At 46.8% G+C, this 14,663-nt stretch overlaps 1 protein-coding gene across 1 annotated transcript in view; it reads right to left on the reverse strand.

Annotated features, from left to right (window-relative positions):
- Positions 1-8,842, reverse strand: part of ZBTB1 (zinc finger and BTB domain containing 1) — a 44,158-nt gene extending 35,316 nt beyond the window's left edge. Inside the window, exon 1 of the mRNA XM_085626212.1 lies at positions 8,573-8,842. The gene's annotated coding sequence lies outside the window, so the exon portion shown is untranslated. The remainder of the gene's footprint in view (positions 1-8,572) is intronic.
- Between the last annotated feature and the right edge of the window lie 5,821 nt (positions 8,843-14,663).

The raw sequence follows: 14,663 nt of genomic DNA on the forward strand, positions 1-14,663 counted from the left end.
ACTGTCATGTTTTCACAGAAGTTATATATATATGGTGTTGAAAGACACTGTTCACTGTCACATCTGAAAGATAATACAGTGGTTGCAGGTTGATAAACCTTTTGGCAAGTTATCTGCATGCTGTTACATTTCTATTGGTTTACAGGCACTCTCAACATGAAGTGTTGGCCTGGCCAACTGGCGCAGACTGGTGATGGAGTGTGAGACCAATGTGTATTTGTAACATAGCGATTTCATGTTGGTGTGGAGGTTGAGAAAAAGGTGTATGTAGTACAGTGTACCTCTTTAGTCTGTGCAATTGTAGTCTGTCTAGTTGTTCTGGATGAGCTTTTTCAGTGTTGCTTTGGCGTTGTATACATGCTTATATGTAAGCATCTGTTTAGTCATATTGTAGGTTGAGTGGGAGGTTAAAGTGTACTTAAGTTGATTATGCCCTGACTGCTGCGGATTCCTCCCTCCACGCCATTAGTTTTAAACCTGCATTTTAACGGGAGGGCGGGACTGCGAGGACCAGCTTTACCCGCGGCCGGAGCAACATCGCCGCAGCTGGGTCCTCTTCTCGGCCCCTCCCCCGGATCGACGCCACGACTCGCGGCCCCCGCTGCGCGGGAGCCGCTCGGAGTATAAAGCTCCAATTGCAGGAACAATCTGTGTGCCCTGACTGCTGCGGATTCCTCCCTCCACGCCATCAGTTTTAAACCTGCATTTTAACGGGAGGGCGGGACTGCGAGGACCAGCTTTACCCGCGGCCGGAGCAACATCGCCGCAGCTGGGTCCTCTTCTCGGCCCCTCCCCCGGATCGACGCCACGACTCGCGGCCCCCGCTGCGCGGGAGCCGCTCGGAGTATAAAGCTCCAATTGCAGGAACAATCTGTGTGCCCTGACTGCTGCGGATTCCTCCCTCCACGCCATCAGTTTTAAACCTGCATTTTAACGGGAGGGCGGGACTGCGAGGACCAGCTTTACCCGCGGCCGGAGCAACATCGCCGCAGCTGGGTCCTCTTCTCGGCCACTCCCCCCGAAGTCCTTTTTCCCTTTTCCATTCATATTTCGCCGACCGCACTCGCGCTAGCGGAACGCGCGCGGAACGAAGCGCGGGGCGAAGACCGGGCAAAGAGCGGGCCGTTTGAGGCCGTTCGAGGACAGGAGAGGCCGGGCCCGGGCCTACCCCTTGGGTCTTCCAAAAATTGTGACAAACTGTGGCGAAGTGTGAGGTCTATCACTCGCGCTCATTCCTAGAAATGTCCTCAAGAGAAACAAGGAGCAAAAGTGCTATGGCCCGTGAACCTACATCAAAGGGAACATTGGACAATTATTTCGTGAAAGCTGGGTCTCTGCTAATCGAGGATATAACGCTTCTAGAAAGACGAATATCCCAAGAACTGGACTGGGTGCGGAGATCATCCATGGGCCCTCTGGCTCTGGCAAAGTCACCCGTGGTAAGCACAGATTTCCCTATGTTGGACACAGGGGTGGATGGCTCAACAAATCCCTCTGAGGCAATGGACATATCAATCTGTATTTCCCAGTCAAATAGGAAGGATTTTAATGATTTTGCTGATTGTAGTATGTTAACTCTCCCCCCTGCACAACCCCACCCCATGCCTATTTTAAATCCTACCCCAGATCTTGACAATGATAACTCCACAAGCCCTAAAACGACGCATCGAAAGGACACTAGAGAGGGAGCTATCCCGAAAAAAAGAGGAGGGAACACGAACAGGAACAAGAGAGAGTTAAATCACTCAAATCCCCCCCTGAATCCCCTGCAAAAGACTCCATGCCCAAATGTTAGGGAAACGACGCAAAAAGGCAGAACTAAGACCCCGAGCCCCAATCTACCGGGGGGGGCAAGTATTCAAATTAATGCAAACCTCCCCGATAATAATGAGGAGGATGTCACCCTGGCAGACATAGGCACTCTTATAAGTAACCTCCTAAGTCCTCTGGAAAAAAGGCTTATTAAAATAGAAGCTAGGCTCACGGCCATAGAAAAATCATCAGTCCAACTAGCTGATAGCCAGAAAATAATGAATAATGGTGGGACTGAGGCTCCAGACAGGTCAACAAAAAGGGGACCCTCTCAGCCCGCAAACGGCACTAAAAATGCTATACATATAGTGCACCAGGTATCATCTACTCCACCCCCAAGTACTAACACTCAGCCGAAGGTAAACGTCCCACAAAATCATGTAGCACACTCGATTCACTCCTCTCCCCTCCAAAACAGGGTAAATCCTGCAGGGCTGAGTGACTGTGCCTCAACCAATGCACGAAAAAGGGGGAGTTTCCGACGGGGGGTGTGAGCAAGAGACTAGACCCTGGACCAATACACCTTCCACCAGAAGCAGCCCCTTACACTGTCATCCTGGCGGGGGTACCAGAATTGAATTCCGCCCCCGAAGAATCTACTGCTTCTCTCAAAAACAAGGTCATAAACTGGCTTTGTACACATAGACCACTTCCTGAAGGTGTATTGAGCCCTGTTCTCATGGTACGAAGGGTTTCATGGCTGGGTAACACTATTAAATCTATAAACGGTGACTGTATTATAGTCAATTTTAAGCACCGCAGGACTGTCCAGCACATATGTGGATGGATCCCAGAGCAAGAAGTGACCTCTGTCCAATCTCTACCCCTCTCTTTCTTTTACCCTCCCATAGTACATGGCAGAGAGGATGAGAATTGGGAGGATCAGCCACTAAGACCACCCGGGTGGGGAGACCCCAAAAGAGGGGAAAATCACCATTACCCTCGATTTCTACAACAAGGGCATTCGGAAACCCAAGAACAACATACATATTTCGATAGATTGGATGGAGGGCTGTCAAGAGGAAGGAGAGAACCACTTATGCCTCAAAGACAGGAGCTAGCCCACTATACCTCCAACCTGGACGATGGAGGATGGGAAGTCTGCCGAAGGAAAAGTGTCAAGTGGGGTGCAGGTGGGCAAAACTATTATCCCCGGAAACCCCTTCAGCAATGCCAGCAATTTTATTTTCCAACACATAATAGGTATAGTCAATTAGATATGATAGATTGACTACCTATTCCCACAGGCAGGAAGTCCAACCCTCTAGCATGGGAGGTTGTGGACGAAACTAGCTTAGAAGCAAACTCGTCCAATACCCCCAAACATCAAGAGGGCTGGAGTGATTCCATTGGCAAACCAGGACACAAACCAACGCGGGAGTCTGCGTATCGAACTAGCCTTGGAATAAAGCTTCCCTATAGTCTAGAACATCATGGGTTCTTGACCATCCCCATCGCCAGAGCAGGTCAGATTGTGGGGGACGAAACCATCCCCCCAACATGCTTAGAGATCGTGACTAGCAATAAAGAGAACGCCCGCACAATAACCACCATCATGAATGATAGGCCACCCATGCTTAAAATATTGTCATGGAACGTGGCAGGTTTGGGAAACAAATCTGAACACCAGGAATGGACTGAATACACCGACTCCAAAGACCTATGCATGTTCCAGGAGACTTGGGAGAGGGAGGAACACGCTAGGCAGGGATTCGCTGTGTTCTCCATTCCCGCGAAATGGCGAGGAAGGGGACGCCCATCCGGTGGACTTGAAACCTGGGTTGCAGTCCACCTGGGATGTAAAGCTACGCGCTTTCCAGTAGCATCAGAAGACATACTTGTGGTTCTACTGGAATGGTCTCGTAGCTGTAGACTAGCGCTGGTAAATGTATACTCGAGACCGGTTACCATCTCACAGGAGTCATCCACCATCGATGAACTAGCGGATCTATTGTCCGAACTTCCCAAGGGTCTCCCTTTTTTAGTGGGTGGGGACTTGAATTCTCATTTTGAGCCCCTGCCAGGTCTCCTAGACGGGGATCTCTTAGAGGAAGAGATAAGATGGCGAGTATCACCGTTAGTATCCCCACCGCCCAAAGCTTGGACTCCACTGGCAGTACAGATTACAGCCTTAACTCTGAGATATGGGTTAGGGCTTGCAATGGGCGAACCAATTCTGACACTCCGAGCAAACCCACGTTCAACCGCAAAGGCAGCGAATCAAGATTAGATTATATTCTAGTGCAATTATCATCTTGGACACATGTCATAGATTTCAGGGTCACCGACAGAGAAGACAGTGACCATAATGCCCTGGAATTGGATTTTCTCCATCCTGGACTAGATCTCGGGGAATTAGAACCATCCAAAACAAATCCCGATCTAGTCCTCGAAAGCAATAGGAGAAGAATCAAGTGGGAAAAAATCGCAGCAAGTTCAACCAAGCTCCCGCAGTTTTATAAAAATGTTATCCCTATTTTAGAGAACATGGCGTTTTTAAATGATGAACCAACCAGAGGGGATACCCATAACCAAATCTGGTTGAACCATGAGGAAGTCGTAAAGAGTCTGTCTATAGACTTATTTATTAATGGCCCACGGAGGGGGGGTGGAAGGAATCAGTGCACATGGTACAACGCGGCGTGCCGCAAAGCCAGGAGTGAACTATTATTGAGTATTAAGAACGGTAAAAATAGGCTGGAAATCCGAGCTAGGCGACGCGAATTTAAAAAGCTGATCGTCAATGCAAAAACAGATTGGGAGCAGAACAAGTGGGAGGAACTTGCCAGCTCCCTAGCGTCTATGGACTCACGGAAGTTCTGGCGAACTGTCAACCTAGGCTCCGGGGAACTTGCCCCGGCAATAGAGCCAAATATTGCTGCAAAGGCTTGGCAGGAACATTTCCAGTCTCTGTATACAGAGGAGCCAGGCCACGGGAGTTCTGAAACAATTTCATCGACACACTCTGTGGAAGGGGACCCTTTCTCACTTAGAGAAGTCCGGGCGGCCATAATAGGCTTGTCAACGGGAAAGGCGCCCGGTCTGGACGGCCTTCCTGGCGATCTTTACAAACAGGAGCCGGACATATGGGCCCCTTATCTCCTGATGTTATTCAATGCGATTCTAGGGGGCATGGAGGTCCCCTGTACTTGGCTTGGCGCAGAGGTGGTCCCGATCTTTAAAAAAGGCTCGCCCCTGCTCCCATCCAACTACAGGCCCATCAGCCTAATAGACGTGTCGCAGAAACTCTTCGGGAGGCTCATTTTAGATCGTTTACAGAACTGGATAGACGAAGCTGCTGTCATGAGTCCCTACCAGGCAGGCTTTAGGAAAGGTGTCTCCACCACGGATCAAATTTTCCGCCTCAATCTTATTTATTGGAGGACAGCATTTGTCGAGGGCGGCAGCTTGTACACAGTATTTGTGGACCTGCGGGCCGCCTTCGACTTGGTGCCCAGATCCAAACTTTGGAGCGTTCTGTGTGACCTGGGTGTTCCACCAGAGATCCTGGCTATTTTGATCAAACTGCACCAGGATAACTTTGCGAGGGTCAGATGTGGCAGGGCGGGGGGTTTAACTGAAAGATTCCCCGTTGACAGGGGGGTGAGGCAGGGTTGTGTACTTGCGCCTACCCTGTTCTGCCTCTTTGTCAACGGGGTAGTCGCTCATCTGTCTAAGCTCAAAGACATTGATGCCCCCAAATTGAATGGCAGCAGGGTGCCCGCCATAATGTTTGCGGATGACACCCTGCTGCTGTCCAAATCCCCCATGGGTATCCAAAGGATAGTGGATGGGTTCTTGGAATTTTGTACTGAGAGGGGCTTAGAAATTAACGCCTCCAAGACAAAGTTTATGATTCTAAACCCTACCCCCTCATCACGCCCAAACCCTCTGCTGGGTACGGTGCGACTGGAGAGGGTCTCCACATTTGAATACCTTGGGGTAACCCTGAACGAGAAGATGACTTGGAGTTCACACACGACTAAGGCAAACCTGAAACTAACACAGAAAGTGGGGGGCATCTCAAGGATGATGGGCAAATCCATATATCGCCCACTAGGCCCAATAATACAGATTTATAAATCTTTGGCTCGGGATCAGTTGTCTATGGGGCGGAGCTTTGGGGCCATGTTCCTGCAAAAAATCTAACAACAACAGAGAATAAATTTCTCAGGCAACTAGTGGCCCTTCCCTCTAGCACCCCACTGTTTCCCCTGAGATTATATCTAGGTCTAAGGCCAATCGCTGAGGTCTTAAGTTTGAAGCCCCTAGCTTTCTGGCGACGAATATGGAGTAGCCAGGACCTCAGCGACTACAGATGCGAGCTCCAGGAGTTCCTGGCCTCACCAAATGCCAACAACATTCCCTGGCTAAAACATATAAGGAGCACCTGTGAAGGTTTAGGCCTCCCGGAACTATGGACTGACCCTGCTAATTCCAGTAGGAGGATCTCTCGAAAGGCACTTACACAACTCTACTTTCAATCAAAGTTGACCACTGACATAGCAAATACACGTGCGGGATCTTTGACCCATACATTTATTCAACTGAAAGATTCTTATCATTTGGAAACTGTATTAGATGGTATGGGTCCTGTGTTGACAAGAAAACTTTACTTACAGTGGAGGTATGGTTCCCTACCTCTGAGGGCCTTTACCAGTTCCTGGTCCTGCACTTCTACAACAGACCAGTGCCCTGCCTGTATACATTCCCGGGAGAGTGATTTGCACGTGGCCCTTTTTTGCAAAGCCTATCGAAGAGCAAGGAGGTACTGGCTCTTGCCTATCCTTAAGAACATGGGCTTTAGGAACTACCGCCCTGCATTCAGAATCCTTAAAACTGACCTGTCACCCCCGACTGTTTTCGCTGTGGCAAAGTATCTAACGGCCATGTGGCATGTTCGGTCTCGCATTCTGAAAGTGGGGGGTACTGTATGATCCTTAAGATACTGGTTTATTAATTCTTGTTTTCCTTAATGTTCCACCCATGGGCTTTTTTCTGTTCAAAACTCAATTGTAAATGAACTTGTCTAGTGTATTGAAAAATTTTATTTTTAAACAATTGTTATATATTTGTATCTTTGATGATCAAGAATAAAGATTATTGATTGATTGATTATTCACTTTATGTGGTCCATTCCTCTTTTCTTCTTTGAATGGAGGAAGGTGTGTGCTGTTCGGCTAGTCAGGTTATGTGCAATATCATAGATGATGGGGATCCTTGGGAGGCGTTTAGCAAGTCGGATGAGGGCTCAGCCTGGTGTTACACATGCTGCTGGTGAGGTCCTTACTTTATTTACTTGATCGATCAGCTTTCTTAATTAGGCTGCAGAAAAATCAAGCCTCACATATTGTGCAGGAGACACAAACATCTGTAAGATTCAGTAGACACTTTTTTACAGGAAATGATCAAATGCACTATAGTGGAAACACTCCTTTGTGCTCTTTGATTGAAAAACATACAGCAAACACACAAAAGGTGATGGGAGAAACGCTTGCGTGTGTCTAACCACTAGCTATCACTCTGGTCGCATTCCAACCCAACATTCTTTATCCCACCATGCCCCATCAGTTTGTACCCGCCATATTTCCTCACCCTTTGTGTGTTTGATGTAATGCCCTAAATGGAAGGCTATGCCCAGATGTGCGTCCCCTGCACAGTGTGCCACTGGAACTAAACTACACCCGACTGAAGAGCACCAATCAGGACGAAACTGGTCTTACATTTCTTGTGTTCCGGTTCTGGCTGTTAGGGCTGGATTATTCATGTTAAAGCAGGGTCAAGGCTGATTTGCACATGGCTGGGTTTAAACTGAGGTGGCCGTGAGCACCAGAACGGTGAGTTGGAGAGCTACCCTGAGAGATTGCCAGTGGTTAGACTTACTGCAACCATTCCTCCCATTACATTTGTGTGTGTTTGATTGAAAAACAACCCAGAATGTATATGTTGTTTGTAATAAGAATTATGTGGTATGAAAACTCTTTACTCCGGGAAATCAAGAAGTAACAGACTTTCACGTTGCAGAATCTTGGCATAAATTGTGCCATGAGAACCATCAAATGGTTTTGTTGAGCTAGGAAGCAAATGTACTACTTTAACTCCAAAACATTTTCTAACTGCGGTTCTAGATTAATTAGAGCACTGCTAAAACTCCTAAATTATTTTTTAAAAAGTGGGGTTGAAAAGTTGTAATTCTGCATTGTGTAAAAATGTTGTGGTCCTGACTCGTTCTGTGTGTCTCCAGTGTATATGATGGAATGTACAAGGACAAAAGTTTCTTCAGGCAGTCCTAATGGGGTTTGGAATGATAGGCCGACCATTGGGTGGCGGTGGGTGAGCTGAGCTGTGTTGGTTTAAGTACACCTCTCGGATTGGGATGTTTGGTATTAAAGAGCAGTGGCACAGTTCATGAGGTGTCCAGAGAGAGACTTACTTACATATTGCCATGAGTGCAAACAATTATACATACCACCGGAGGAGCAAGGGCAAATGATTGATATGTCACAGTCACACAGCTGACCTGTGACAGACCCCCAGGAGAAGCCGGCGTAGTCACTTGCTCAGCATGCACCGCATAACACAGACATCGGCTCGGCCCATACGGTGCGGTGCAGAGCACTCCCTCACATCAGTGCAGCCGCTGCTAAGATCTGGCCTGTTGCAGTGTTGTGTGGGAGAGCTAACTGCGGTTTCTTTTCTGGCGCGTGACCACCCTAGGTTCCTCCCTTCTTGACAGGGCTACCACTGGCAAAAAATTTACCTGCTTTGCATCCAGTCTTCTGTCCGTTTCTGTCAGCAAGGAATCCCTTTGACTCGGGCATGCAAACGATACCGGTGTTAAAAGACTGACGCCAACGAATGCCACCCGGTATTAATCGTGCGTCTCTTACAGTATCCCCCACCACCACTTCAACCCCCTGCACCGCAACTCTTGTGAGCAGACTTCCGCCTGGCCTTCGTCACAAGAGTGTCGCTTCCTGTGGCCGCTTCCAGCACTCACGCATACAGCGCGGAGTTGGAGAGTAAAACTTCCGCCGACGACAGCCACCCGGACTGTACTCAGCGCCGCTGCTACAGAAAATAGACTTCCGCTATCGACACCTATCCGACCTAAGCCGCTTAACGTACGCGTTCCTTTGAAGTCTGAGGGGCAGCTCAAACATACTGTGATGCTGGTCAAATCACTTAATCGCCCTGTGCTTAGTAATGAATGTGTCCATCTGTAATGCAAGTGGTGTGCATGTAACGCTCTCTGATACCTTCGAGTCATGTTCGCGCTATATAAACCTGCAAATAGAAGTCTCGCGACTTTACCGTGTTACTATGGTGCGCGACTTGACTCCTTCGCCCACTGCTTTTCAGAAGCTGGTTTTGCAGCATGTTCCTAAGCGCTGCTGTGTAGGAGCAAGTGTGGCTACCACGTCAGCAGCAGCTGATCCTATCTTCTAGTCGTAGCTCAGGCAGGTGGCAACCCTATTGTTGACAATGCGGTGTCACTCGGCATCAACTGCTTCTTAAGTGTGGTTTGCTCCTAACTGAAGTATGAGCCCAGGGCACCAGTCATGGGTAGTTTTACAATAGCGTTGTCCTACTATTTTCAACAGGGTGCATGCCGTCCACCCTGCCAAGAAGTTGGGCCCTACCAAAGTATGCTGAATTCTTCCGGTGTAGGCTTCAGACACCATGTCACATTCAGCAGCGACTGCGCATACTCTGCTTTCCTTCACAACACTAAGGTGCAGCCAGGGAGGGGGCTTTCCTATTTTAAATTCCTGCTGGTCCATGACAAAGGCTGAAGTTAAGGGGCCATCAGGCCTCCTTTTTTCCCAGTATCCTGACTAGGAGCTATCTGAAACATCACACCTAAATGTAATTAATGGAGGAAAACAAAGGCCACTTCACAGGGACTCAAGAGGCTTGCTTTTGACTTTGTTTGGTCCCACATAAGAAATATGCATGCACTGTACGAATGTCAAATATGTTGGTCTCTCGCAGTATTTACACAAATAATTTTAATACCACTATTTTGTTTTATTTCTTTTATAGTTTATAGCACTAATCATCCCAATGCAGTGTGTCAGAGCACTTTACATTATACGTAAACATACATTGACAATGACGCGTATGTGTGTAAATCAATGTACAGGATGTGTTATATGAGACAGTGAGGGTTAAAAGATGTAGGAGTCACATGCCCTTCACAGTTCACTGTGCTATATTATAAGGATTACAATTTATGAACTGCGAGTAACAAATGGATCTTTGTATTGAAAGCAGTAACCCACTTACTCAGATACATAAAAATAAAAATGTGTCATCTGCATGTTACATGATGTGCTTTGCAAGCAACACATTAACCCTCTATGCTACTTTGATTCAAAACTGGGAGTAGCCAAACCACAGATGTCTCCAGCAAATGCGTTAACTTTCACAGTTATCTTACAGTATTACTATTCCCTGACATTTACTGGGAACACAGAGATCTATGCAGCAGGTGCTTTAACCCTATAAGATATTGAGGCACAGATTTTGTTTTGGGGTTTCGTCACTTTTTTTACACAACCCCAACGCAAAATCTCACTTGATAAATCTTGTAATGCGCTCAGATGTACCCGTGATGGAACTGCTAAACTTATGTCTAGGGTGTTAAGATCTGATGTTGCTTCCTGTGAGGCATAGGTTATTACTTTCTGTGATGTCACACACAGTGATGTCATGCCATGATGTCACTTGCTAACTTGGTTAGTCCCCCCATTTCTTTTTTTTTTTTTACTTGTGCCTAGGATGAGACACTGTTTCTCAGGGGATGGGGATATTTTGCTTCCCAAGCCTATACCTTTCCTCCTCGGCGGCCTCTTCAGCTCCCGATTTCCAGCTAGGATGTCCTTGGTTGCAGCCTTACCTCAGGGTTGCATACTGACGGCTTATGAATCGCTCACAGAGATCAGCAACTGCGGATGCACTGCTTAAAGAATCCACCAACATTAACTGGGAATTAGGGAAAATTATGCCGTTTTTGGAAGACTGTGTTTTCATTTAGTAGAAGGCTGTTCGGTGATCTTTGTTTTGTACCACCTACAAATTTGGTTTTCTTTAGATCTAGGTCCTTTGGTTATTACTAAATTGCGATATGAAGGAATTTCTCAGTTTGGCAGTAACTTTCCATGTACAAGTTACATCTACTTGATCATAGCAAGACACACTGTAAGTTGTATTAGGTATTTTAACTCGCTTTTAATTAACTTTTGTTAATGCAGCCGAAACAGATTATCAGTTGAATAAGTGCATGATATTTTGTACTACTATCCACAGTGTTATACTATTGTACCAGTGCACAGCATCTAGAAGCACCTTTATTCCTTGGATGACCAGTTTGGTAGAGGGAGAAATTTTGTCTTCATGGGGGCATTGAAGACTTACCACTGGCAGCCATTAGTAATCTGTCTCAGAAACTTACATTTGGCCACCTGCTTTCACTCAAGAAAAGAAGACTGAGGTATGACACAGAAAAAAGCACAAGGTAACATTATTCATACAGATGCACCATTTCCATAGTATGTTCTTTAATCACCAAATCCATGTACTCCCTCCGCCCACCAGTCAACGATCTAAAAAAGTAACATGTGCACTAGACACAGTGAAAGGGTTGGAGAACTTGCTTGGGATTATACAGACTAAAACCAGAAGCATAGCAGCTCAAAAATGGTACATCGTTTCTCTTTTTTCGAGAACACTTAATATTTAGTGCAGCCTTTGAAATTTGAAGGAAAAGCTTTGCTAAAAGAACTGTATCATGCCTGTCCTGAACCAGCCCCACTCTCCCCAATACGGTCCCAGCAGTTAGAACATCAGTGCTGACAACTCTTGTGAACAACCTCTCCACAATATGTAGTATGAACACTTAAGTTTCTTTCAAGGAAGCAGCCTCAACGTAGTCCTCCACCAACTGACTCGTGTGGTACTCCCCCGCAAGGCATAATCCAATACCATTCCATATGGCATAAATAACATTCTTGAGTTTGAATGAACCTACTCCAGCTCAGGTTATAACATCTTTTCCCCTTATAAACCAAGACGATATGAAACAAAAATACAGTAATAAAGAAGTAATAATACAAAATAAAAATATAAAATCATTTGACATAATATTTCAAATATTCAGGAGCCCTGCAAAATCTATGTGTCCTTCTTTGTTCATGTGTTAGCTTTACAAGCACCATCTCCAGCTGCTCCTCGCGGCTTTCACCTCTTCCATTTTCTTCTCTACCCACATTATTCCCAAACCCAATTGCTCTGGGGCGCTCTCTACTACACCTACCCAGTACAGCATCATCCTCCATTAACACAAAGCTAATACAACCATCCTCCTCTCCAACCTTCACATGACGTGCCTCACCATACTGTGCCTCTTTTCTCCAATTCCACTGTTCATCATTCTCCAACACTGCCAAATATTGATGCATCTATTTGATCTTGAAAGGTCCACAAAACATTTTAAAACCATCTTCCACCTAGTCCGACCTTACTTTTATATAATCTTCCACACAAATTTTCTCTAACCTGTCCTCTCTGGGAGACTGATCTTCATCCTCATTGCTCAATAAAGATTTCATCCCAGCTGGTTATATCTTGAGGAAAAGTCTCAAAGGATACATGGATCAATGCCTTCAGCACCACCCACTCCATTTCCTCCAACAAAATAGACCAGAATGTAAATAATTGGATCACCAAATGTACTGACAGCATCCCTCCCATTGGAAAAGACATCCACAGAAGGTCCACCTCGCAGGCTAGCTGGTACACTGAAGACGTCAGAACTGCTAAACAACACTGTAAACAACTGGAAAGGAGGTAGTGCACCATCAAGGACACATACGACAAGACCGCCTTCAAGATAGCCCTCAACCTCAACTACAGACAGTTGAGGGAATTACAGGAAAAACCCCTTAGCCTGATGCATCTAATCAAGCTCCAATAACAACAAAGAAATCTTCAGCATCATCAAAAGGTTCTCTAATCTCCAGCTGTAACTAACAACATTACCCCCTCACAGGAACTCTGCAACAACTTTGCAAACTGCTTCCACAACAAGATCACCAACATCTACAGAAACTTCAAACCCCAGCCCATGGCGCCGACTTCTTCAAGCAATAGACCAACTCCGCTACCACCACAGACTTCTGACTAACCGAATGGAGCCAGCTTGTTCCACAGGACGCTGCCTCCATCATGAACTCAGTCCACTCAGAGGCCCCAACCAACCCATGCCCCATCATATCTTCAGCCTAGGCGAAGCCAGAATCAGCCATGTACTCACCACCTTTTCAACACCTCATTTGCCATGGCCACCTTCCCCAAAGATTGGAAACCTGCAGAAGTGAACACCCTACTAAAGAAACCATCAGTAGACCCCAACAACTACTGCTCCCATTGCCAGCCAAAATATTAGAAAAAGCCATCAACCAACAACTCTCCTCATATCTGGAACAGAACCTTCTACTTGACTCCTCCCAACCACAGTACACAGACAACCCTCATAGCGGCTACCAATGACAACTGAGCCCTACTTGACCGAGGAGAGACAGCAGCTGTTATCCTAGACCTCTCAGCATCTTTCGATATGGTCTCCCACCTCACACTGATCACAAGGCTGCACAAAAAAGGGATCCAAGGAGCTGCTGTCGGATGATTCGCTCTTTCCTCACCGGAAGAATGTAAAAAGTCCGCCTTCACCTCAGCGCCTAAGGAAATCATCTGTGGAGTGCCACAAAGATCCTCATTCTGCCCCACCCCCTCCAACACTTATATGACACCTCTGGCTAGCATTATCAAGCCCATGTACTCAACATCATATTCTACACCAATGACACACAACTCATCCTCTCCCTCTCCAAAGACACCACCAAGACCAACTTCCACCACTGCATGACAGACTTTTCCAACTGGATGAACGACAAATGCCTGAAGCTCCACATGGATAAGACAAAGGTACTGATCTTCAGAAAGGAAAGCCCCCAATGGGAAGCATCCTGGTGGCTTTCAGAACTCTGACCTACTCGTACCCCTACTGACCACGCTGGGAACCTAGGCATCATTCTGGACAACAAGCTAACCATAACAACTCAGGTTAACTCCGTCTTCTCCTCCTGCTTTTCATCCTCCATAAGATTTTCAAATAACGACCCCAAAGCTCAGGACGCACCATCACCCAGGACCTCATCTCCACGGCAATGCTTTCTACGCAGGGATCGTAGCTCACCTCCTCAAACTACAGACCATACAGAACGCGACAGCCAGGCTCGTCTTAGATCTCCCTTGAATAGCCCATATCACCCCCTACCTCAGCGAACTGCACTGCCTCCCTGTACAGAAAAGATGCCAGTTCAAGCTTTTGGCCCATGCATACAAGGCCCTACACAAATGCAGACCCGCCTACTTGAGCCACCGCATGAACTTCCATCTTCCCACCAGACACCTCTGCTCCAATTCCATTCTCTGCCGTAGCAGCTGCTTAGGTCGCTCCTTCTACCTAGCAGCAAAGACACAGGACAAACTACCATTTTTTTCTCTGAACCTCCCCATCTCTTCCAGAGTTCTGAAAGTCCATGAAGACCTGGCTGTTCGGCAAATCAGCTGGACCCTGTCAGTACCTTGATACCCTCATGGGTGACGAGAAGCGTTCTACAAATCTACTGTTTGATTTCCAGCCAACTCACCCACAATTTTACATCCGGCTAAACCTGCACACTCACCAAACTCTTCCTCCTGCTTCCCTTCTTAAAAGAGCAACGTCCCTCATATTGGCATCATCCACCTTTCCTTGAGACCACTTTTCCTTTGACACAGCACCC

This window comes from Triturus cristatus, chromosome 9, assembly GCF_964204655.1.
Source record: "Triturus cristatus chromosome 9, aTriCri1.1, whole genome shotgun sequence".
Lineage (NCBI taxonomy): Eukaryota > Metazoa > Chordata > Amphibia > Caudata > Salamandridae > Triturus > Triturus cristatus.